Genomic DNA, 23,040 nt, shown 5'->3' on the forward strand with positions numbered 1-23,040 from the left:
AAACACTATTCTCCTCTCCTCATAACATTAACAAAGTTTAAGATATGGATGACTAAACTAATAAATATCTCTTTCCTTTTTTTATAGTAATTCTTCCTGCAGCACACTAACACAGCTTTATATGCCAACTGAACCTAATGCAGAGACAACAGACGAAAAAATACAGTTTCAAACTACTCAAGTTGGAGGGAACTAATATGGAACCCTATTCAGATTTAACAAAAAAAGAAAAAGACCAAAACATTTCAGCCAAATAAAAACTTGCAAGTAACAATACTAAGTAAGAAGTATTTACCACATACACTTAACCAAACTGACTTAGTTATGCTATGCAGTACCCATCTATGAAACTTCAAAAACCAAAGTTACCTAACAAAAAAGCAGTCTAGAAAAATCGGTAAAAAAAAACCCCACAGCTCTTGAATTGAGTTCAGCCAATATGCTATAAACCTAAGCCAGAGGTTGCTGCATCTCCATCAACCAGTCATTCTACAGACACTGGGTAAAGGAGCCAACTGCTACCTGCAGACTTACTGATCCAAGAAGCATGCTAAAAATCAAGCACTCCAAAGAATTACCCATGGATGAATCAACAGATGGCAACAAGTGACAGACATGAAATAGCTCCTAAAATGCTAAACACAGAAAGCTCTATGACTGATCCTCAATCCCCTCACAGGTACCTCTCTTTCTTTTTGTTTTCAAAGGAGGATCACAAAAAAACATGGAATGGTACAGGCAACAATGCTGCAATTTAATCAAACTGCCTGCCCTTTTAGTGAAGGGGGGAATGTTATGGATAAGACAGTACACACAGGAAATAAAGGATTCTGATGGTGCCAGACCTACCCACAGAGACAATCACTTGTTGATTCACGTACAAACGTGCTCGTATTTTCAACTTAGTAACAGAGCCCTAGTATCATTAGACAGCTTTCATACATAGGTTAAAACACTTCGGTTACATAACTTTCTCTTATTCCTTCCTTGAAGGTAAGGAAACATAACTTCCAACTGCAGCCCTAAACACAACTTCCAGCAAAGTAAGCAGCACTAACAAAAGACAACTTGATCCTCACAGCAGCCCAAACACGCTATATCCTGATTATCTCTGCAAATTAACAACGGTAGGTTTAACCCTCCAGAAAGGGAAAAGCACCGCGAACCTCAAGCAATCACAACACAGCCTGTCCACAGCCTGCAATTTGTGCACGGGGTGCACCCACCTTCTCCGACATTTTTAATCCTTTGACCCTTCAGTGGAAGCGCCAATCCCCACAAAAAACTCCCCAGTTCTCGCAAACCGACCGTTCTTTTGGGGCGGGAAAACAGGTGGGCACCTCACCGCGGAGCACGAGGGCCTCTTTAAATACAAAGATTTTTTTTCTTTGAAGAAAAAACAAAAGGGGGGGGGGTGGAAACGTGCTAAGAAGAGAACTTCCCAAGAGCCCTTTCACAAACCCTCCCCTCCCCATACCAAACACTCGTCCTCCAGCTCACGGATAAGACACCCCCCACCCCGCTCCTCCCCACACAACCTCCCGCAACACAGAGGGGTCCTCGGCCTCCTCCGGGATGAGCGGGGGGGGGAGGGGCGCTGGCGGGCCCCACGGTGAGCCCTCCCCTCCCCAGGCCTCCCCCACACCCCCCGGCCCGGACCGAGCGCGGGTACCCCTTACCTGCGGACCCTCCCCTCCCCACCCTCCCCCCCGCCGCCTGCCCGCCGACCGCGGGAGGTGCGGGCGGAGGGCGGGGGGCGGCTCAGCAGCGCGGGCGGCGGGTGGAGGCTGCGGGCCGGCTACCGTGCCGGGGGAATGGGGGGGACTCGGGGGCGTCCGGCTCCATCCTTCCCTCAGACACACACACAGAGACACACACACACACAGGAAATAACACGGGGTCAGCTGACCCCCACCAGCCAATGGCGGCGGGCGGGAGGGGGGGGAAGGTTGGGACGGGGAGGGGGGGGAGCCGCGCGCGCCAGCAGCAACGGCGCGAGGCGGCGGGTCCCGGCCGGGCGAGGGAGCGGGGCGGGAGGCGCGTGCGCGCGCCCGTCGAGGGAGCCACCTCCCCCCCCCCCGCAACCACGCGCCCGCTTAAAGGGGCCGCGCGCCGCCGCCGCCGCCTGAGGGAGAGCGGCCGGTTCGGGGTCCGCCCAGTCCCGGCGTGCGGCTTGGCCGCACGCCGGGACTGGGCGGACCCCGAACCGGCCCCGAAGCTCAGGAAAACAACATGGAGGCTCGGCAAGTCCAGTGGTGCTTGGGCGACTGGAAAAGAGTAGTGCCAGCCCTCCCGAGCACCTCGTAAAGCCTTTAACTGTGGAGTTAAGTGTGTCTAATCGTACTTCGGCGTTGGAGAAGTAGTCGTTGTTTGGTTTTTTTTTAAAAGAATATTCACTAATTTGGCGGGGGGGGGTTAATTTTCGTGACGGCGCCTGTCAGACCATGGTCTCCTCCGCCGAGGCCTGCAGGCCAGCAAAGGAAGCTCTGTGCGACGCGGCGGCTTCCTCCATCTGCCGCTCGGAGCATCTCACGTGAGAAGGCAGGAGGGCTGGCGGCCTGGGAAGCTCCAAGCGCTGGGCAAAGAAAGCTCGAGCATCCTTTAAAACTTGCTTTGCCGGGAACTTTGCTGAGGAGATACGACAGTTCCAACAGCCGCCCCGTTTCCCAAGCTTTGTGCCCCAGATCCTCAGCACGCTTTATGCCGAGGGAAGGCCCGTGCCTACAGATAATCCCAAAAAGCAACAAACTGCGCTCAGAAGGACTGCGCTGTAAGCACAGCCAGTTGACAGCATCACTGATGGCTCCCCCACAGGTGACTTGCTCTTTATGAAAAATAAATACAAACCACCACATCTTGTACTACGCATTATCTGTCAAAAAAAATTCAGAGACTGGCTGAAATTCCATCTAGATAAGACTGCAAGGATAGCAATAGTCTGGGGGAAACAACCAGAGCAGACAACAATTACATGTGCTCCTACCATTTGTCTTTCAAGTTAACAATTCGCGGGTGTTTGGGACTCGCCAGCTGCCAGCCAGGCAATCGTGCAGCAGGAGCACCCAGGAAGGACTCGCCTGCTCCTCCGCTCCTCCTCGGACTCGATAGGCGACGGCTCCTTTCAGAGGCAAGCCTTCTGCTGTGATCTACACCTTATCTCCTTCAGATGAGATTACTGCCATGTGCTCCACATCGGCTACCTGTGAATTGCAGCTAGAACATGCAGGCGTTGCCTTACTGCGTGCTCTGCCGGTACCATACGCCCTGCTCCCCTCGGCACTTATTGCCCACTTGCATGCAGCGTTTAAGGCACTTGTTGCCTACTTGCATGCGGCGTTTAAGGCACGGTGCTTCACTTATGGGAGGTGGAGGTCATTGCTGCTTTCACCTGAAGAAGAGGCTCCGACAGCATATTCACCATGACAAACAGTGAGGTTGCTGTAGTCGCAAACAGCCTTAATCTTGTTGACTGCCACGGCATGCTAAGAGCTTGGTTAGAGCAGCATTCCCTCTGGGGATCCAGGACTGTGATAAAAGCTGTAATGGGGTGGGGGAACTCGATAAGGTTTTTATAATTTGATTTTCCATTATCTGTTTTTCTGATTTTGAAGTGAAACGTCAATTGAGGTCAATCCTTTATGTAGATTTATAAGGTAGGAGTCCTTAAGAGTGCTCTACCTTAAGTTAAACTTACCTTAAGGTAAAACCCCTTTGTATATACAAATATATGAGAACATAGATTATCTATATAAACTTGGTATTTTGAGGTATTTTTTACTTAATGTCCAAAATGAAGTTGCAGCATAGATAGAAAAATGCACTGTAGAACTACAAGGACAGCTAACATTCAGGAGACAAACATTTCTCAAAGGACCAAAAATAAGTGAATTTGCATACTTAAATACCTGGATCTCTAGTCTGCTGCACAGCAGCATTTCCCATTTCCACTAATGACTACTTATAGGTGTTACAGGGGAAGTTCAAGAGGAGGTGCTTTTTAAAATATTTAAAAGCTAAAAGCTATATGGCTGATTTTAAAGGATGAAATGAAATTTTAAAAAAACACATGCTAGAAATACTGGCAAATACCACACTATCATCAGCTGCTGCACTACAGTAGGCATCTGTTAATATACAGGGTCATTAAAAGTGCAGAATGAAAACAAAGTTACCAAAACTATATTAGTTAAATACCACATGAGCAGAGACGCCATATCCTTTGCAGCTTTTGAAGTGATGTATCAAGCTTTAACGTACAACCCCACTGAGCTTAATGGAGAATTTAATTCTCTCAGAAACTAATTTTTGGCTGTCTGCAGACTCTGGATGAAAAACCACTGTCATTAGTACACCTTGTTCACATCACTGAGTTTTTCTTTGCCACTGAACATTTCCCTTTCTTTCCAGAAGAAAGAAATTCAACCTTCTGACAACCATTCCATGACAACTACTTGACCACCATCAGTTACCCAAAAAAACATTTGTTATAAATAATACATTGTTAGGATTAATGAAGAAAGTAAGCCCATCGTGCTACTGAGGCTCTGATCCTGCAAACACATGATCAGGGCAGGAATCTAACACCCACACAAGCAGTTCTAGTTCAGGGTAAAGTCACCCGTAGTATCTATACACTCTTAAAGCAACTTATATACAAATCACCCTTTGATTCTGAAAAGAAGAAAAAACCCAGGGATTTAAGGGCAAAAATGGTTACTTACTGAAATAAGCCCTTAAAGGATCAATTTCAAAATCAATGCAACAAACTAAACAGGTTTGCATGTAAATCTCCAGCAAATACATTCCATCATCATGGAGTAAGTGCTATAAATTGAGCAGATGCACCACACCACAATCGTAAGAAAAACTGAAGTCTCTGCTTTTAGTGCAAGCAAGTCAGCTCAGACGTAATTGTACAGAGCCACTGCAGTACTACCACAACAGAAACCTTCCAAATCCTACCGGTTTCCTCTCAGACATCCTCTCCCCACCTCCTAATCAAAGTGTTTCCGAGGATAGAGGCACAAACAAAGCAGGGACAGGCAGGAAAAAGGCCTCAAGACTTGGAACCCCCCTCTACAATGGACTGGAGATTCTGGGCAAAATAAAGCCCCCTGGCTAGCCTTCGGAGTTAGTGCCATTGGTCCTACTAGTGCTGCTGTCACAGCACACATGCAAGCAATGCTGACTCTTCTACTGCACGTGAACGCTGCAATGGCAAAAGCAAACATGTTTTCCCCCCTGTTACGCCTTAATGTAAGGCTTACCTTGAACATCTCTTTCCCCTCTCCAACGGATCATGGAGAAAAAAGGTCCTTCTGACCCCGAGAGGACTGACAAATGGAGATGGAGGGTCTCCTTCTGTCTTTGAGGTCACCGCTTCTGATCAAGCTGTAATTCAGTGATTACTCAGTTCATGTAGCTCTCCAGAATCATACATTATCAGCTTGGGGGTAGGGGGGGGAAACGGAAGGATGACACCATTCCTGACCTGAACCACCTCTCATCTCCACACATCTCTGAGCTCCCTCTGCCTAGAAGGGGGGAGAACAGCAAGTGATGCAGCTTCGGGGATCAAGAACAAATTTGCAGGTAACATACGCTGGAGAGATTCCGAGCGCCCCAGTGTTTGTGAGAGGAAAGATGATTTCTGAATGCAGCTGGTGGGGTCCTCTGAGAGATTTTGTCTTCTTTACAAAAGGTATCGTTGCTGATGAAAAGCCTTGAACTAGCAGCACCAGGAGGCTGAAGCCTCCGCAGAGTGAGGCACGCAGATTTCTCACAGGCACAGCACCTGTCCCCTCCACGTATTACCCTTATCCTAATCCTTTCCCCTGTTACACAATTTCATGTCATGCACAGGCTCGCCACTGCACTTTTACAGCTTTCATCTTGAGGCACTTAGATGCTATGGGAATGGGCATTAGAGACTAGCTTGAAGATAGGTAATACAAAAGATGACAGCAAGATCGGGCACCTACAGGTCACACAACCGGGGACTGAAACTTATATTCACGGTGGGACAGCTACATCTTTAAGCAAGTGTAAAGCAAGGACAGCTAGCCTGTTTCTCTTTCTCCAAGAACGACATCAGCATGGCTGCATTCATTAACATTTCCTACCCCTCTTCCTATCTAGCCCCAGGATTTCCCATACCTTCCTCCTATTTCTTTTACGCTTACTTCAGATAAAAAGTGTTACATCTGACCCTCGCACAAGGGAGAAGCAGTATCAGACGTCTCACAAGGAACTGCAGCAAAGACAGGGAGGGCTCTCCTCTCATTAATTCACCGATATTGAACTTTTCCCCTTAAGACAGCCAACGGATCTGTGTGCTTGCTGGCAAGCGTTTTGGACGAGCACCGATTCCCAACATACTGACTGTCATGGGTGCATTGCTTAGAAGCGTCTCTCCTCCAGACACAAGAAACCTCTCCATAAGCCCTAGTGTTAAATCCTACAGCCCAAATCCTGCAACAGAGCAACAAGTGGACTGCAAGACTTTGGAGCATCTCAAAGGAAGGAAAATAACAAAGCAGCTGAAGGTAGGTAGCATGAATCATAGCAGGTGAAAAATTAAATCACCTATATGGGAGACAATTCTGCTCCATCTTTTAATACTGCAACACTCCTGTCCTCTCATTTTCCCGTTACAAGGAGCTGATTCATGAAAATAAGATCTTTGTACCTTAAGACCTGCTCAGCTGCTTCTGCTTATTCCTTTTGCCTCCTGCCAAAAAGCTGCTTCTGGGAGAATCAGAATTAGTTGCTGTGAAAGGGATTGTGACGCTGCAGACAAAAGAATTTGAGTCCAGTAAAAAAAACAAGAAACAACAGAAGCTGGACTTTTGAGGAAAAGTGGATTGCATTTCCATGCAGATGTCCAAAGTAATACAGGTGGAAATTAAAACAGAAAGCCACACAAATATGATTCTCTAGCAAGACTGTCTCCAACAAGGCAGAAAAGGCCATCAATAAATCTTCATTATCTGAATTGCTAAACATATCTAAATAAAAGGAGAAATTCAAATATTAGGAGAACTCACCTTTTTAAATGGTCTTATATAAAACCAACTCTGCCTTGCCTGAACACGTTTTACAGAAAGGAATTTTTTTTTTCCTCTTACTTCTGCTGGCCTTTTACAGAGGTTTCATTTGCTGGGTGGTTTTGTGTTTGGTTTTTTTGTGCCTACAGGGAAGTGGGAATTTCCAGGCTTAACAAGCTTAAATCCCCATGACATATAGTCCCAAATTTTAGAGGCAACTAAGATTTTGATTCTTACTTTGCTCCCTGTTGGTTTCCTCCCTGATGCATGCAATAGCTGGTTTGAATCTCAGCTGTTCCAACAGTAGGGGGAAAAAAAAGGTCCCTGAAGGAAGAGCGTTAGTTCTTCCAGTCACCTTGCTGCTACCGCGCTCCAGAATTCAGGCACATGAAAGAGCACATGAGAAGGGCTCGCAGCAGCAAGAGGCAAAAGCTGAGGGCATCAGACTGGACCAAAACTAAGAGGTCTTCTACGTTCATCTGGTAAAAAGGCTGTATTTATATTGGGTAGTACTAATCTAAGGGTCCACTGAAGATACACGTTGCATGAAATCTCATTAACTTCTTATCACAGAAACTAAATTCTGCTTTTTCTGTCACCTATAGTGATGTTCTCTGGTTCTGATTCATCGGCGAGACTGGTTTAGCAAAAATATTTTTAAAGTTACACCACCGTTTACTTATATATCTCCTATTGCTAAGAAAACATGAGGAAAAAAAAAAACTACTTCAAACACAACCACTTTAATTACTTTGTATCTCGAGACTCATAAAAGTACATTCAATGCTCAAACCCTCTAATTCTACATTTCAAAAGACATTAATGTCTTATTTTAGTGCCCTGCATTACTGTAAAGTCGCGCTCAAATCCAATTCAGCATAGGGCACACGAGAACACACAGAACTTACAACTTGAAACACAACATATTCAACTATTTATGAGCACTACTGACATGTTTGGGGAAAAGAAGCGTATTTTCATTCAAGTCACCTAACCCAAGTGATAACAATGCCTTAAAAGCTATCAGGTAATAGAGATAACTGTCCTGCATTAAGAAAATCAGTACTTAATTTTGTAAAGATGGGACAGACCTATCTTTAGAGAGCCCAAGGCACGCAGTAAAATCTTAAGTAGCTCGTTTCTATTTCAGGATTCAACTCTTCCAGTTGCCTACTGAAGTTCAGGTTCAAACTAACAAAACCTCTGCTTATATATCGGGGTTTTCATCATCCCTCTTGAAGAGATTATCTTCTGCAGCTGGGAATCCTTCTGGCACTCACATTTGTCCTGAGAGGTGATTAGGACTGAAGGCCCCCCTTTAACTTTTTCTGTAAATGTGCTCTGAGTAATTAGACCTAAACAGAATGCCGTCAGTTCTATCAGGGCTCTGAAAATAAGGTGGGCACTTCTTAGGACATCATTAGCGAGCACAGAAGCAAGAACAGAAGCCTCAGCAAGCACAATTCACATCAACCTACCAACTCAATGAGTCTCCCCTGGTTTTAGAAATAGCCCAAATCCACAAATAAAAACCCCAAGCTATTCCAACACAAACACTTTCATGAGGAGCAAAGCATTTGGCGGGACTGCAGTCCTCAAGGTGGTTGCTTTATAACCCTGGCTGAACCCAGGTCTAATGAAGAGTTGCTGCTTACGCTGGTGGAAAGAAAGCATTTCACCACGGGTGAAATTTCACGTTCCCTGGCGTACCTGCCCACAGCCCAGGGATCCCCCCATCACGGCCAAGCCTTTCCACAGCAGGGAGCGCGGGGCGAGAGAAGAGATGACTACTCTTCTCCGAAATCAGCAATGCTTCAAACCCTTACAGCGTGATTCATTCCACGGGCTGAAGATCAAGGTGTCGGCTTACTTATTGATGAAAAAGGGTAGTCACCCTATTTATAATCAGCTAGCGTTATCTCATCTCAAGAAACAGTAAGTCAGCAGCTAGCCTTAGGTGGTAAGTAGGGGGTTTCCTTAACAGTACTCTTCATTGAGATTGAAGAGAAGTTTAAAAAAAAAAAAAAAAAGAAGAAGAAAAAAGCCGCGGTGGTTACAAGAAAGGGAATATCTATCTTAACAGAAAGGGGGGGAAACAATTAACGCTTTCAGCTCATTCCCCATCACCACTGCCAGGAAATTCTCTGATATAAGCATTGCCTGCCTAGGGCTTTTTGAGAGACCCTTGCACATCCTCACTGATTACTTCCCCTACTCAGGGAGACAGACTGTCCTTTACCCTAAATGCTTTTATCCTCTTGATGAGGTCTCTTACCCAGCTGGATCCTGCCTCCTTCTCCCACTGCAATCTCTGAGCCTGAGAGAAGACACCTGGGGACCTTCCACTTTGCTCAGGGAAGAGATTTAATCCTTTCATATCCTAGCATGGGGCTGAAGTGATGCGCAACTCCCCCCTCCCCGAACACCTATGGTTACAGTCCTGGGCGACGGATGTCCCCAGCTGAAGAGAAATCAAAGGACACTGTTTCCTGCTCTTTCAGAAGTCATTTAAAAGCAGGTGTAGAAAAAGAACTGAGGAAAACTCCATAAGGGACAATCCTGCTGTACCCAGACAAGATGATGAGGCTTAAAATCTCTTCTGTATCTAATCTTAGCTAAATCACATCCCTGACAACCGCTACCCTCAGTTTCGCAGGGTGCATTTTGCTCATCACCCCCCACCTCCCAGCCTCACACGCAGTGTCCAGTCCCACCTGGTCACCCCCACTTCTGCCCTCCCTGGGGCCAGACATCCGAAGGAGGACCCACCCATGGGGTGATTTGACTTAATCCTCTGAGGGGGCTGCGGAGCAATTCCAGGCTTCACTTCCCAGCCAAGTGGGGGTCGTGACTCAGACAAGCCAACAGACAGCACCCAGCGCAGACCATGATTTTTATCTTCAAAGTGCTTTACAAACTAACAAATCCTTACTTCTCCTCTGAGAGAATAAAGAAGGGGAAAAAAATAATCCCTAAACATCACCACCGTGAAGGAGCAGAGATGCAAATAACCCCAAAAGTCCTTTCATGTCGGAGCAGGGCAGAGGAGAGGAATGCTGCTGTGCAGCAGTGCTTTGGGTTTGGGGTTTTTTGTGGTGTTTTTGGCTTTTACACCAAAGACCCAGATTCAAATCCTGTTTCGGATCGCTCTGGACAGTATGGTAGGACAGAGGCTCTCAAGCTGTGGCCAGCAGGTCCCCTCCCTGAGGGCTGTGGAGTTGGGGGTCGGAGAAGCAAGCGGCAGTACATGGGTGTCTTCCAAGAATCCACTTGCCCGTTCAGACTGCAAAGGTGCCGCACGATTAATTATACATCTGTGCTACAAAAGATCAGCTCTGTAACTGCAGGGGGTGCTATTCATCAGCCTTGAAACGAACTGGCAGAGGACAGCCAGGGTCCAGTAGTTGAAATAAAGAAATAAATAACTACAAAAGCAGGATGCGCTCTGGGTCGTTAGGAGTGAAGTGCAGCGGCGGGACCCAAGTGACCCGGAAGCGGAGAGGAGCTTGGGGCTGCAGCTGGTCGGGATGCGGTGCTTTGCCCAGGAGCTTCGTGAACCAGAGCAGCGGAGAAGCCATCGGTCACCGGGGCGAGGCGCGTAGGCAGAGCGGTGGCAGCAAGGAGCCTGCCTGACACCTGCACGCACTTTTCTTTCCTCAGCCTTCCCCTTCCGAGGAGGTAACAAAACATCATGTTCCCAAGCAGCGGGAGTCCAGCCAAAGTGGCTTCACCGCAGGGACAAATTCAGAAGGACTCCCCTTCCCTCATCCCTTTCTTTCGAAGCCCCCCTTTCCTGGAGCAGGCGTTTAGCAAGTACAAATACACCACAACGTTAGGCATCCTTCCACTGTCACTCTCCACTATCCTTCCTCCTCCAGACACACACACTAACACAAAATGACGGCTTCCTCAACAGACTGAATGAGCAAAGCCCTCGCGCTGATCCTTAATTGTCTGCGCTTTACTCTCTCGCTCCAGTCATATTATATCACAAAACTCAAAGCAGCCCACCCACTGCCCCCGTCTTTGTCCAAATTCTCAAGTGAACAGTAAATTGGACACAGGAAAAAAAAAAAAATTGCTGAAGACGAAGGGAGGGGCAAGCTAACCCCCACTTTTCCTCCTCCCCTTTTTTTTTTTCTTTTTCTTTCCCTTTTTATGTTTTTTTTTTTTTTTTTGAGGTTGCTCTTTGCTGGTGCACCCACATCGCTATTGTGCGGTTGTCAGTTAAAAAAACACCACCACAACACAACACAACAACAACCAACACCACCACCCCCCCCAAAAGATGGAGATATTAAAGAAGGAATCGTATCTCTCAGCCCTTGAGAATGTGACCCCGAGGCCCTGCCCTTCTCCCTCCTGATGTACCCACCCACCAGGGCGGAACGGCAGGCCCCCACCCCATCCACCCCCGTGCTCCTCTGAACCTGCAGAGCCAAGAAAAAAAAAAATAAAAACGCATCCAAAACAAAATTTAAAAAAAAAAAAATTAAATAAATAAAATAAAGCCATCGTCAACGAGGGATGCGGGGGGAAGGGAGGGGGGAGAAAACAGCCCCCCACACGCACATGCATAAACCCCATAACCCATTTCTGCCGGAGCGGGAGCAGGAGCCAGACTGCAGCGCGCAGCCAACAGCTGGGGCCTTTGAAAAGGGACAAGGCGAGCGGCTCCACGCCGGGCTCCGGCCGCCCCCCCCCCGCCGCCACGCCGCCCTCCTTCCCCTTCCCCCCCCCCCCGGCCCTGCTCCGCATCCACCCACCCACGCAGCCCCCCCGCCCCCACCCGCGGGCAGCCCGGGCGGGCACGGCGGCGTCGCTGGGGCGGGTGACACGCACAGGGCGCCGCAGACACACGGCGGCCACCGCCGCCGCACGCGTGGTCGGCGAGAGCTGGCCTCTGCAGGGCAATTTTCCACTCTCAACTTTCCGGGAGAGGGAGAGAGGGGAGAGAGAAAGCCCATTTTACTGTACCTTTCTGGCATCTTTCTCAGCTTTCCCTGCTGCTTCTCCCCACCCCCTTCCGATTTATCTCAGCTACTGGTTTTATAAACCGAGAGGGTGGAGGGGGGGGGGGGGGGGGGTGGGGGGGGGGGGAAGGGAAGAGAAGAGGAGGGGGCTTTTTTTTTTTTTTTTCCCTCTGCTCTCAGCCCCGTCTGCACCTTCTGCCTGAGCCCGCCGGTGAAGTCACAAGGCTGAGTCTCTGACATCACACAGAGCCCACAAACGCCGGATTGTGACTTCACTGCAGGGTAGAACAGGGAGGAATAGGAGAGGGGAGGGGAAAAGGCTCTTATTCAAACACATATCTGCAGTAGTAACAAAGGGAACTCAGGAAATGGCTGGCCAAGAAAATGGCTTTTTTTTTTTTTTTTTGGTATAAAACATACTCTCTTTTCTTGTTGTGTTTTTTTGTGGCTTTCCCCCCCCTCCCTCGCAAATGAAGTTTGTGACCATGATGGAAATACCTTTCAAAAGTGGTCTGGGCAGGACAGACAGCAGCCGCCAGCCCAGGCTCCCGCAGCCCTTTTGGGACAGAGCCACCGGCCACGCCAGGGCCGGAGCTGGATGAGGTGCTGGGGTGAAAACCGAGGGGTGTGGGAGAGGGGCTGGGGGGGACGATGGAGGGGGATTGCGGGATGAAAGAAGCGGATGCTGTGGGTCCCACCTGGGATGTGCTGGGAAGGCTGGTGCCGAGAGCCACCGAGCAAGCCAGGGCCACACGGTGTGACCGAAGCTCGGTGGCAGAGGTCTGGGAGCCAGGGGCCGGGCTGAGGTAATGCTAATCAGCGTGCACTTGGGGCGTCCCCACCCGAGGACCTGAAATCACATCTAAACTACAATTGGAATAAAAGAGGTATCAAAGGTCAGGCTTAAGGTGACAGAGTTGTGCGTGAGGCCTAAGCAAGGCAATAGGGTTAAAGAGTGAGGTTTTTGGTTCCCTAGTGTATTTTTAGGTTTTAGGCGCCCTGGGGAGGGGCAGGGAGGCCGCCATAGAGGAAAGAAATGCCAGGAGGCTTTGATGTACTCCCAAAACAAGGCAATGCCTGGATATTGCTCCAGGAGCAAAAGCTGATGATACAGACTTCTGAGGTCATTTCTGAAACAAATCCTAAAAGAAAAAAAAAAAGGGGGTTACTAAGTAGCTAGTGGCTTAATGTGACCTGGAAGGGTGTAAAGTTTGGGGGTTTTTTTGGTTATTCAGCCGGAGGATTTTTTTTTTTTTAAATCAATTTCTCAAAATTTAACACAAACTCAAACATGTTGGTAAATAAGCAAAAAAAAATATAAAATCTGTTATTTGTGTTTAAAATGCAATTTTTTTTTTCTCCTTTTGAAGCAAGGCAGCTCAAACACTTGCACTGTGCTAATCATGCCTGAAGGCCAAGAATTCAGAGGGATAAGCCAAGGGCACAGCCACAGCCAAGTGAAATAAAAAAAAATTAAAAAAAAATTAAACAGCGCTAATTGCGGACAATGTTATAAAGTTATTTGAACTGCAGAGCCAAAGGGGAGACAGCTTGTGCTCCTCACAGTGTGTCCACTCCTCTCTCCAGCCTCCATCCCTGCCCTCGCTGAGACCTGCAAAGCATTCCCCACCGCCGCGCCGACCTGGAAGGGAGGAGAAAACAGCACTGCCATCTCAGCCTGCCCTTCCCGCAACCTGCCAGTGCAGCAGGAGGGAAATCTGTATGTGGAGCGAGCGAGAAGTGTGGAGGAAACGATCCAGATCCCTGCCACGAACCGGCTGGCAGGTACGTTCCCAGCTTGCCGCTGCCGGACGGCGGGAGCACCCCACCGGTGCCTGCGGTGCCCTGGAGGGCTAGCAGCCTGCACGGCGGCACTGGAAGCCTGGCAGCGGGCAGGGGCGAGAGGCGGTGGTTGGCAATTTTTGTACCCCAGGAGCTCTATGTGCTTCCAATGTAAAACCCAGGCGGCCAGAAGATGCTCTTCCAGGCGGGAGCTCCACCATGGCTGAAGCCTCTGTTCCTGCACTGACTCTAAATCCCAGCGCCTCAGGGCATCATCGCCTCAGCCCTGGCACAGCCACGGCACCAGGGGAGATTTCCCCTGTCGTTTTACGGCTTCTCTGTGCCAGTATAGCAATAAAACAGGCTGCAATGGAAGGAATAAACTCTCCTTCTGCCTCCACTTGTGAGAGGGAGGGAAAAGGTATGAATTGCGAGCTGGCAGGTCCCCATCCTATCTTGTATCCTTCACCAAGTCTTGCTCGTTGTTTGGCCACAACTTTGCTACCGTTTTTATACTGAGTGAATCTCCTTTGATCATTTTTAATTATTTTTTTTCCCACCCTTCTGACTGCATGAGGGAAAGCTGCACGTTTATCCCACTCCTCCTCTCTCGGGGAACCTCCCTCAACCCGCCTGTGTCGGGGAGGCAACATGGCTGCCAGCGTGCCGGGATGCCAGCAAGGCGAGGAGGTGAAGGGGGAAGAAGAGATGGAGGCACGGGCGTTTGTTGGGAAGTGGAATAAAGAACTGGGGGGGAAGAGGAAGGAATCTAACATGCACACACCGACTAGCATGGGCTTGCTCCAGCTTGGCCCACGATGCAATTACCTGACTTGGAGGCCGGCCAAGGCTCCCAGGCTAAGTCCCTCTGCACTTGTGCAAAGTGCTGTCAGAGCTGCTGGGACCACAAATAGTCAGGGCTTCGGCAGCGCGTCTCATCCAAAAAGGAGAAAAAGAAAGAAGGAGAAAAAAAAAAAAAAAAGAGATAGGGCAGGGACTGAATGGGCTTATTTTCACACAACTGCGATTGTTTTGTTGATGCGGAAAGGTAATTAAAAAAAGTTCTGATTTCAAACGTGCCACAGAATTCCCAGAGCCCAGAGGCTGCTGCTTAGAGGCAGATTAATCACACTGAATTCTCCATCTAGATATTGCATGCACTCCAAACTCCCACCGCTAATAGCTCTAATATTCTCCTCAGCGTGTGCATGCTGCTGGTGTTATGTTCCAGGAATATTAATTCCCCAACTCAAGCTCCTTTTGCTTGCGCATGTACCCTAAAGGCTTGCTGCCGGGCACTGGGAGATTATGGAAAAGAGAAAACAGGGCTAGAGGAGAACCGGGGTGCAAAGGTACTGGCTGGAACTCCTCAAGGAAAGTCATTAATGTTCTTTGGATAAGCAAGCCGTCCAAATAAAATCTACCTGAAGGCCAAGTTCTTTAAACAAAGACAGCCAACTACACACGCACAAGATGGTTGAAATTAAAATGAGCTCCCAATGCTGGCTTTGTGTTACCCGCTCCAGCTACCCTGCCACTTGCCCAAAATTTCAGCCCTATTAATTGTGAGCTCTGAACTAGGGGTTTCGTTTGTGTCTCCTGCTGGTGTCTTCCCCCAGCCCCTTCTACCCCCGCGCAAGGCTGCAGGCATCTCAACTCTTGCTGCCACAGGCTAGTAACAGTGAAAACGTAGCGGCACCTGAAGAGCAGGTAGCGCTTTACACGGCCAGCCCCTTCTACCCCCAGCAAATCCGACAGCCCAGTAGGTTCACGGTCCAGCTCAAGGTCTCGCTGCACGTCAAGGACCAGAAGGTGCATCCCTGGGAGCCTCATTCCCCATGGAAAACAAAAAAGGGGAGGAAGAAAGCAGGAGAGAAACATGTATTTTTCTTTGAATTCAAGTAACTGCCGTTCCTAGTAAGCAGTTCAGTGTGTGTGTGATCTATATATATGGCCAAAAGGCCGGCTGCTAAGCTTTAAAACCAATGCGCACTTGAAAAGTACCATTTAAGATGCCTATGATGTAATTTTCAAAGCTGCTAAATGCCCAAAGCTCCTAGTGCTGTTCAGCGAAGACTGCAGGCAGCCGCCAGGTTAAAACGCTGTTCCCTGAAACCAGCCACACCAGGACGCTGGAAACCTCCACGCAGAAGAAACCTCAAAACGGATGGCGCTGGTCATGCTTCCATTTAGTAGGATTACTTGCATGACAAGAAGCTGTCGTGGGTATGATTTTCTTTGTCAAGCAGTCAAAATATGTATCTCAGTGTAATATAAATCAGCATGCCTATGTCAGCGCTGGAAAATAAAAGGGAGTTTGCCCCTTTTGTTGCAGGCGTTTCTGATAAGCGCACTAGTACGCAGGTTAATTTGGATGCGACCAGTCCACGAGCCGTTTTCACAGCTCGGAACATCTTACCTAGGACTAAAACCTGTAATGACACGGGTGCACAGGCGTATGTGGTGGCCCTCCCCACGCTCATGACAGGTTGAAGAGAAAAGGCAACATTTTTATGGCTAAACACTTTACAGGGGGCTGGTGGTAGCGGAAGGGAGACCTGCATTAGAACTGAGACATTTTTTTGACCTTCCTCTGTTTGCTACAGATCACACAGGTCTACGTGTGCCTCGAACTCTCAGCCGATTCCTTAAACTTGGCTCCCGCTGCAGGGAGGGGGAGGACAGGACTCCAACCCAGGCGCCGCCTGCCCAAGGCCCTTGGGGCTTAACTCTGCTGTATTGGCAGGGGAGAAGCACGGCCTTCCTTCGCTGTGATAAACTGAGGCATCGCTCTGTGTCGCTTAGGTGCAAATCCGTGATCCTCTTTCTCTCTTTGTACACAAAGAATGAAGCTGATAGCGAAGCTGACATCTAAATCCTCACTATTGCACATCTGAGATAACCCCGGTTGTTTTTGTTTTTCGAACTCAAACATATGAGAAGGGAGAAAGACAGAAGGATTTCAACCCTTGCCAAACCCTGTCGCCAGCCCCCTGAGTTACAGATCTATGAACTCTTACATGGGATGAGGGCTCTTTGCTTTTATCTCCCTGTGCAGCGCGTGTCCTCAGCCCTTTGCAGACAGATGTTTTGCCCTCCGAAAGGGAAAAGAGGAAAAAAAAAAAAAAAAGAGAGAGAGCGTGAGCACAGAGGAGAGAGAGGGAGCATGAGCAAGAATGCTGTCTGCAGATGTCAATCAGGACTTCAGTCTAGGTCTAACCTGCCAGTCCTGCAAAAGGAGGATACATGAATTTTCTAGTTGGATAGTCAGTATCATCAAACAAGAAAATTGTGAGGTTTAGATTGTAATGCAGTCTCACGTTCAGTAAAAAGGCCTTGCTACATGGAGATGATGTGGGACTGAGGAGCCTATTCCTAGCACCTTAAAAATTAAAATTTCACTACAAATATCCTAAAGAAATGGTCAAAAATAGTACAGCATTTCAGACCGGTTTTGTAGAGCACGGTAATATTGGCAAGCGGGAAGTGATTGTAGGTAGAATACTGTCAGGTTTGGGGAAAGCTTTCTCTGCATTTTAAAAAATTACATGAAGGAAAATATTCTTGGGAATGAAAAGTCTAATGATTACAGGTATACAGAGAGTGTCATCTCTATCTTGGCGTTTAGCAGAAATCAACTCCCCCACGCCAACACCCTCCCCTCCAGCCACCCACCCTGATATTCTTCTTCACCACTTCCCACCCATTAACCCAGTACCTGCAGTGCAGTGTTCAAGTGGGACTGGCGGAGCTGCTGCCGCTGTCATCTCGTCGGAGCTGGCAGTCACCTGCCAATCTCGCCCCCACTTCCTCCTCCCCCCTGCTCCCCCCCACCCCTCGTCAGTGCAGCTTTCCCTGGGGATAGATCACTCTCCCCCCCCCACCCCCCTCCAGCAGCCTGACAAATAACTACTGTTAACTCAATAATATCCCCCTCCAAGGTTTTTTAATTACCAGCCGTCCGCAGGGCGCGGGACTCGCACGTACAGAGAGAAATGGGCCGGAGAGGCAAGGCTAGCAACAGGGGGTCGGGAGAGTTTGGGCTGATGCGGGCTTCATGCCGAGGGACAGGTTTCCTGGTCCCCCATCCGCATGGCAGGGCTGGCACAGGCAACCTGCAGACCCCCGCGGGATGCTGCCGCGCCGGCAGCGGGGCACAGGGATGGGGGCAAGGTGCGGGGTGGGTAACATGCCGCTGTGTTTGGGGAGGTAGGAAGGGGTGGATTTGGTCTTGCAAGGGCTGATGAGGAAAGCTGCTCCTGCAGGACAAGGGGAGACTCTGCTACACCAGCTGGGGAAGCACCATCCAGGACAGCGTTTATTTATACGGCATTTTAAATGGGAACCAGAAAAAAAAGGGGGGGGGCTGTGGAGGGGAGAGGGGAAAAAACCCCATCAGGTGCCTTTCTGTTTGTACATCTTTACCAAATACATCTATCGTTTGACATACAAAAAGGCCTTTTTTTTTTTTCCTTTGCAAGAGAATAGTCTTATTTTGCCATTATTTTTTTTGCTGAAAATTCACGGGTCTGTGGCCTGAGAGGCTTTTTCTTAGCCTTGAGTTAAATGGACACGGCTTACTGAACTTTCAAACAAGCTCTCCACCTAATATTTGTTTGTTCACGCCCATTTACACTCCCTTGATTTTTAACAGGTCTGAATACGGCTTATTTTTTTAAATAATCGGTTAATGAAGTTTTATCTGAATACTTGTAAGCCTATTAGTGCTCGAGTTGTCCATCGAATCCCCCCTCTCCCCCGAGAGGTTAAACAAGCCCAGAAATCCTTTTGTACTTGAAATAACACGCTGGGAAGAAAAGAAGCAAAGAAGGATAAAAAAGCCCAAGCCCCACATTCGTTCCTTTTTAAATCATAAAGAGACATTGGGAAAGGGGCATAAACGCTAGGCTTCCCCCAACCCCCGCTTTTTCTCCTCTCCCTCCTTTGTAGGTCACCTTTACTATGAAGACATTGATGCTTCAAGTCTTCATTTGCTTAAATCAGAGTAACTTCAACACCACAATCAGGTAAATGCCGTACCCCAGGCAGGCGATGAAGGTGAAGGAGCATCCATCCCTGCACCGGGGAAGGAGGCACCCTGCGTGGGGGGAGGACTGGGTCCTCCTACGCAGGAGTGGGGCAGGGGGGGCTTCCCTGGGAAGGGGCAGGCCCTTTCGGAGCAGGACAAGTTTGAGGGCACGGCACCAAATGGGCTGAGCTGGGGTGGAAGGGGACCAGGCAGACATGTTGTGCCGAGGGATGTTGTGCTGTGTTGACGCCGGCCTCCGCACCCCAGGAAGGGCTGAGGGCGGCAGTCGAGGGGAAGAGAGCGGCACGGCAGCCTAGGAGCCCTTTGGCAGCTGCCCCTGCGCCCCGGGGGAGCATCCTGGCAGGCGAGAGAGCCCCCGCTCCCCTGAAATAAACAGCAGCCTTCCCAATGCTTCATTAAACTAACACAGCTTCCCGCCATTGCCCCGGCAACCGACACAGGCCTCCTGTTTGCCAGCTGGGGGAATTAAAGGCAGCCTGGCAGCCAGCCCCTGGCTCCTCCGAAAGCTCCCCTTACACTGTCAGAAAGCGTCCCCAGGCAGGGGAGGGGGCCGGGCAGCCCCCCAAGGTGCCACCTGAGATGGGGGGAGTCCTGCTCCCCCTCAGTCTGGCAAGCTGCGGTCCCCAGGGAGGCAGGGACCCCACCACCGCCACCAGCACTGGTGCTGGAGGGCAACACAAAGCTGGAGGGCTCGCCAAAATGATCTCTGTACTGGAAACAGACTAAATAACCCCCTGGATGGTCCCATGGCGCAAAGGTGGATGCTACTCCCCATCACAGCATCACCTCCGTCCAAACATGATCAATAGTTCACATTAATTAGCAACACACTCCTCTCGCTGCCCGTCCACCAGCCAAGTGAGCAAATTATGTCCTCTTGTCCCCGGTTTTCTTCCATCCTCTTAAATCACATATGCCATGAGATAAGCCTTAGCGCGATCCTCTGCTCCCATTGCCCCCTTGGTGGACATAAGAGAGGTGACAGAGGACACACTGCCCCGTCCTTTGTGGCTTGTCCTTTGATAAAGCCATCTCAGGAAGAGCTTGGAATGAAAACATCGATGTACCGGCCTTGAGTGCACAGACACCCTCCCAGTCCCTCGGTTCAAAACAGGTAGACAGCAGGCAAGGCAGAGACATCCCTCCACACGGCCTCAGCGGAGGAGCTCATTATGCTGCCCAAATCCCAGAATTAGAGCCGCTGGGCTGGTGTAATGTGCCAGCTGGTTCCAGCACCTTCCTCCCACCATCACGCCAGGCCACTAACACCACAAAGGAGGTGCTGCCCAAATTGGTGAGGAGAGGAAAACACCTCGCTTCACAACGGCAATGAATAAAGGAGCACTATTCACTCACTCGGGCATCCACATCTGTTTTGTCCTGTTTTCCATGACTACTGGCTGTGAGCAGAGGTCTCACAGGGAGGAGCATTAAGTATTTATTCCAGCTCTAGGTTTTGTCAGCTTCTGATGCCACCAATGTGTTTCAATCCTGCTTGGAAAACTACATGGCTTTTTTTTTAATCCTGGGATCCCAAAACAACTCTGCAAAGGTACCTCCAACCTCGTTGGTAGTACCCCAGCTTTCCATAGCTCTGCAGCACACGTTTTGCAACGAACTTAACTCTGTCGAAAGAGACCCACTCCAGTCCTGCCTCTGAACAATTTGTATGCCTTACCCCTTGCTTCTTTGTGGTAACAGTTTTATGAAATACTACTTAGCTACACATTAAATATCAGAATTAAGAAAAAAAGAAGAGAAAAATAAAGAAATGAGTACATTACAGATTCTGGCCACTACTCTGCACTGCATGAGGAAATGGCACATGGAAAATGTGGAGCTGTTTATAAGCATTAAATAACAGTTTCTAGCAATCTTGCAGAGACAAACATAAAGGCAGCACATCCAAGCAACCCTACAAAAATTAGCTCAGAGATCCCACCTCAGTGACAGGAGACTGTGACAGACTGTAGTTCAGGGTGTCTGAGCAAATCTTGAACAGAGGGAAATAAGGGGCAGGAAAATATAATCAAACACCTTCCTTCAGTCCAAAGCTCCCCAAAAGAACCGTTACAGTCCACGAAAGGGAAGTCTTTGAGGTTAAAGGGAAAAAGTATGAACACTTTGACATAATTCACTGTAAATTATAGTGAGAGTGGGAAGAATATTGCCTTAGCTTTGATGGGGGATGCAGAGAAAAGGGGACGCTTTCAGCTACTTGCAGGAGAAATTGAGAGGGGAAATTGCAAGGGGAAGATGTGCATGCAGATTACCGCAGGTAACAGCCTTTAGACTGGGAATCATAGAATGGTTTGCGTTGGAAGGGACCTTAAAAGATCATCTTGTTCGAACCCCCTTGCCATGCACAGGGACATCTCCCACTAGACCAGGTTGCCCAAAGCCCCATCCAGCCTGGTCTTGAAAAATTCCAGGGAAGGCGAGTGTTAACCAGAAAGCCTGGTTAGGAGCTGCAGGCCTGCCAGTGGTCTTGGTTTAACCATGTGTCTCCTACTTTGGAAGTTTCTGATAGTCTCATCTTCTGGTACTCTCCTCATGCAGGACTCTGACCTCTCAAAAAATGGCACACATACAAAAAAAAGCAGCTTTCTAGTTCTTAAGCTTTTCTTCAAAGCAATAACAAGTCGAATCATGGAGACTTAAAACCAAACTCCTTCCCCCAAACAGAAACCAATTTATGTTTAAATCTCATTTTTTTTCAGGTAGTGCCAGGGTGTGAAGGGAGAGGAGGAGGCTGACAAGTCCTGAGGCAAAGGGACACCTGCACCAATCTGGACTGCTCTGTGCCCTGTCCCCACCTCTCCAACTGGGAAGCACTCAGAGCTTGCTGTTGCCAAACCCACTTTTATTTTTTCCATGCTCCTCACTAATTAAACCTTCAGTCGGGTCTGCCTCTCCTCCCACCTGGACTAGCTCAACTCCCTGCTTCCACATTTTTTTCATTCTTCCTCAGACTCAGGAGATGTAAGTTTCTCGAGTCTCAAAGCTCCTGGAGGATGGGGTGGGTAAGGAGCCGTCTCTTGGCTCAGGCAAAACGTGGTCCCCTTCTGACTGCCCTCCTCCGAGGCTGGATTTCAGAGCAGAAGAGACTGCTGTCAGCGAGCCAAAGGCGTGCAGGGGTTGGGGAGGTGGCTGGTCTCCGTGTGCGCACCGCGTCCTCCTTCCTCGCTGCTGCCATACATGATTAATCATCCCTGAGACATGCCTGCTGCTTCCCTCTGGCTCTCCAACAACCACAACGGCGGCGGCGGCAGCAGTTGAGAGCAGAGAGACCTCCTCAGGTTCCCGGCCCCGGCCCAGCGAGCGTTTCCCAGCGGGGACCTCTGATCCTCGCACACATCTCTCTCTCGCACGCGCCGGTCTGCCTCACGGCCTCGCAATTAATCGCTCCCCTCCCCCCATTTTCAAACTCGGCTCATCTCCCACCCCTCCCCCCACTCTCCCCCCCCCCCCCCCAGTCCATCTGTGTCTAATTGCATTTCATCTGTAGTCATTCTCTGGAAAACTCACCGGGAAGGTGTCCAGGAGACTAGCACAAGCTTAAACACGCGCTTGACACGGGGAGCCAGGGGGAGGCCGGCTGCCCTGCTGGGGCGGATCGAGGGCCCGAGGGAGCTGGTCCTCTCTGCAGCCCACCTCTCGCCTCCCGGCCTGGGCAGGGGATGGGGTGCCTGCCAGCAGGCAGGGGGCTGGCAGCCGGGGAGAGGCGGCAGGCAGCCAGGAAGGGCCGTCGAGGGCCGTCAGGGCAGAGGTGAGGCTGCTCAGATGCCAGCTCCTGGTCCACCGTGGGCAGCACTTGCTTCCCTCCTTCCTCCGCTGAGCACCGGCATGACCTGCAGCCAGGCGGGATCCAGCGCTCCCCTTGCCCTCCTGGACGCTGCCCCTTCCCCAACCAGGCGCTTTCCACTTGCATTGCCCGTGTTCCTGCCTTGTGCATGGCACGCTTAAGCCAGCTGTGTCCCAGCGGTGCACAGCCCCGCTGGCCACACAGCTCCTCGGTCCCACCCCACCACCTCGCTGCTGCTCGATCCCACAGGGGCCTCCTGTCAGAACCAGAAGTTATCCAAGGGCTTGTTCACCCTGGGAAGGGGGGCAATAAGCCAGACTGAACAGACAGCACGCCGGGCACTGCACACCAGGTCACGCCATAGCCACTCTCACTCACCACTGG

General features: G+C 49.6%; 1 protein-coding gene across 7 annotated transcripts in view; it reads right to left on the minus strand.

The window, feature by feature from the left end:
- Window positions 1-23,040, minus strand: part of TCF20 (transcription factor 20) — a 128,815-nt gene that overhangs the window by 60,381 nt on the left and 45,394 nt on the right. The window contains exon 1 of one of the 7 annotated variants that reach the window (XM_063322569.1): window positions 17,520-17,555. The exons of 4 other annotated variants lie outside the window; for them this stretch is intronic. The gene's annotated coding sequence lies outside the window, so the exon portion shown is untranslated. Of the gene's footprint in view, window positions 1-1,679; window positions 1,877-12,023; window positions 12,072-17,519; window positions 17,556-23,040 lie in introns of those variants that run through there. 2 more of the 7 variants (XM_063322567.1, XM_063322565.1) reach the window with 2 other exon arrangements.

The sequence above is a fragment of the Chroicocephalus ridibundus genome, chromosome 1 (genome assembly GCF_963924245.1).
Source record: "Chroicocephalus ridibundus chromosome 1, bChrRid1.1, whole genome shotgun sequence".
NCBI classification, from domain to species: domain Eukaryota; kingdom Metazoa; phylum Chordata; class Aves; order Charadriiformes; family Laridae; genus Chroicocephalus; species Chroicocephalus ridibundus.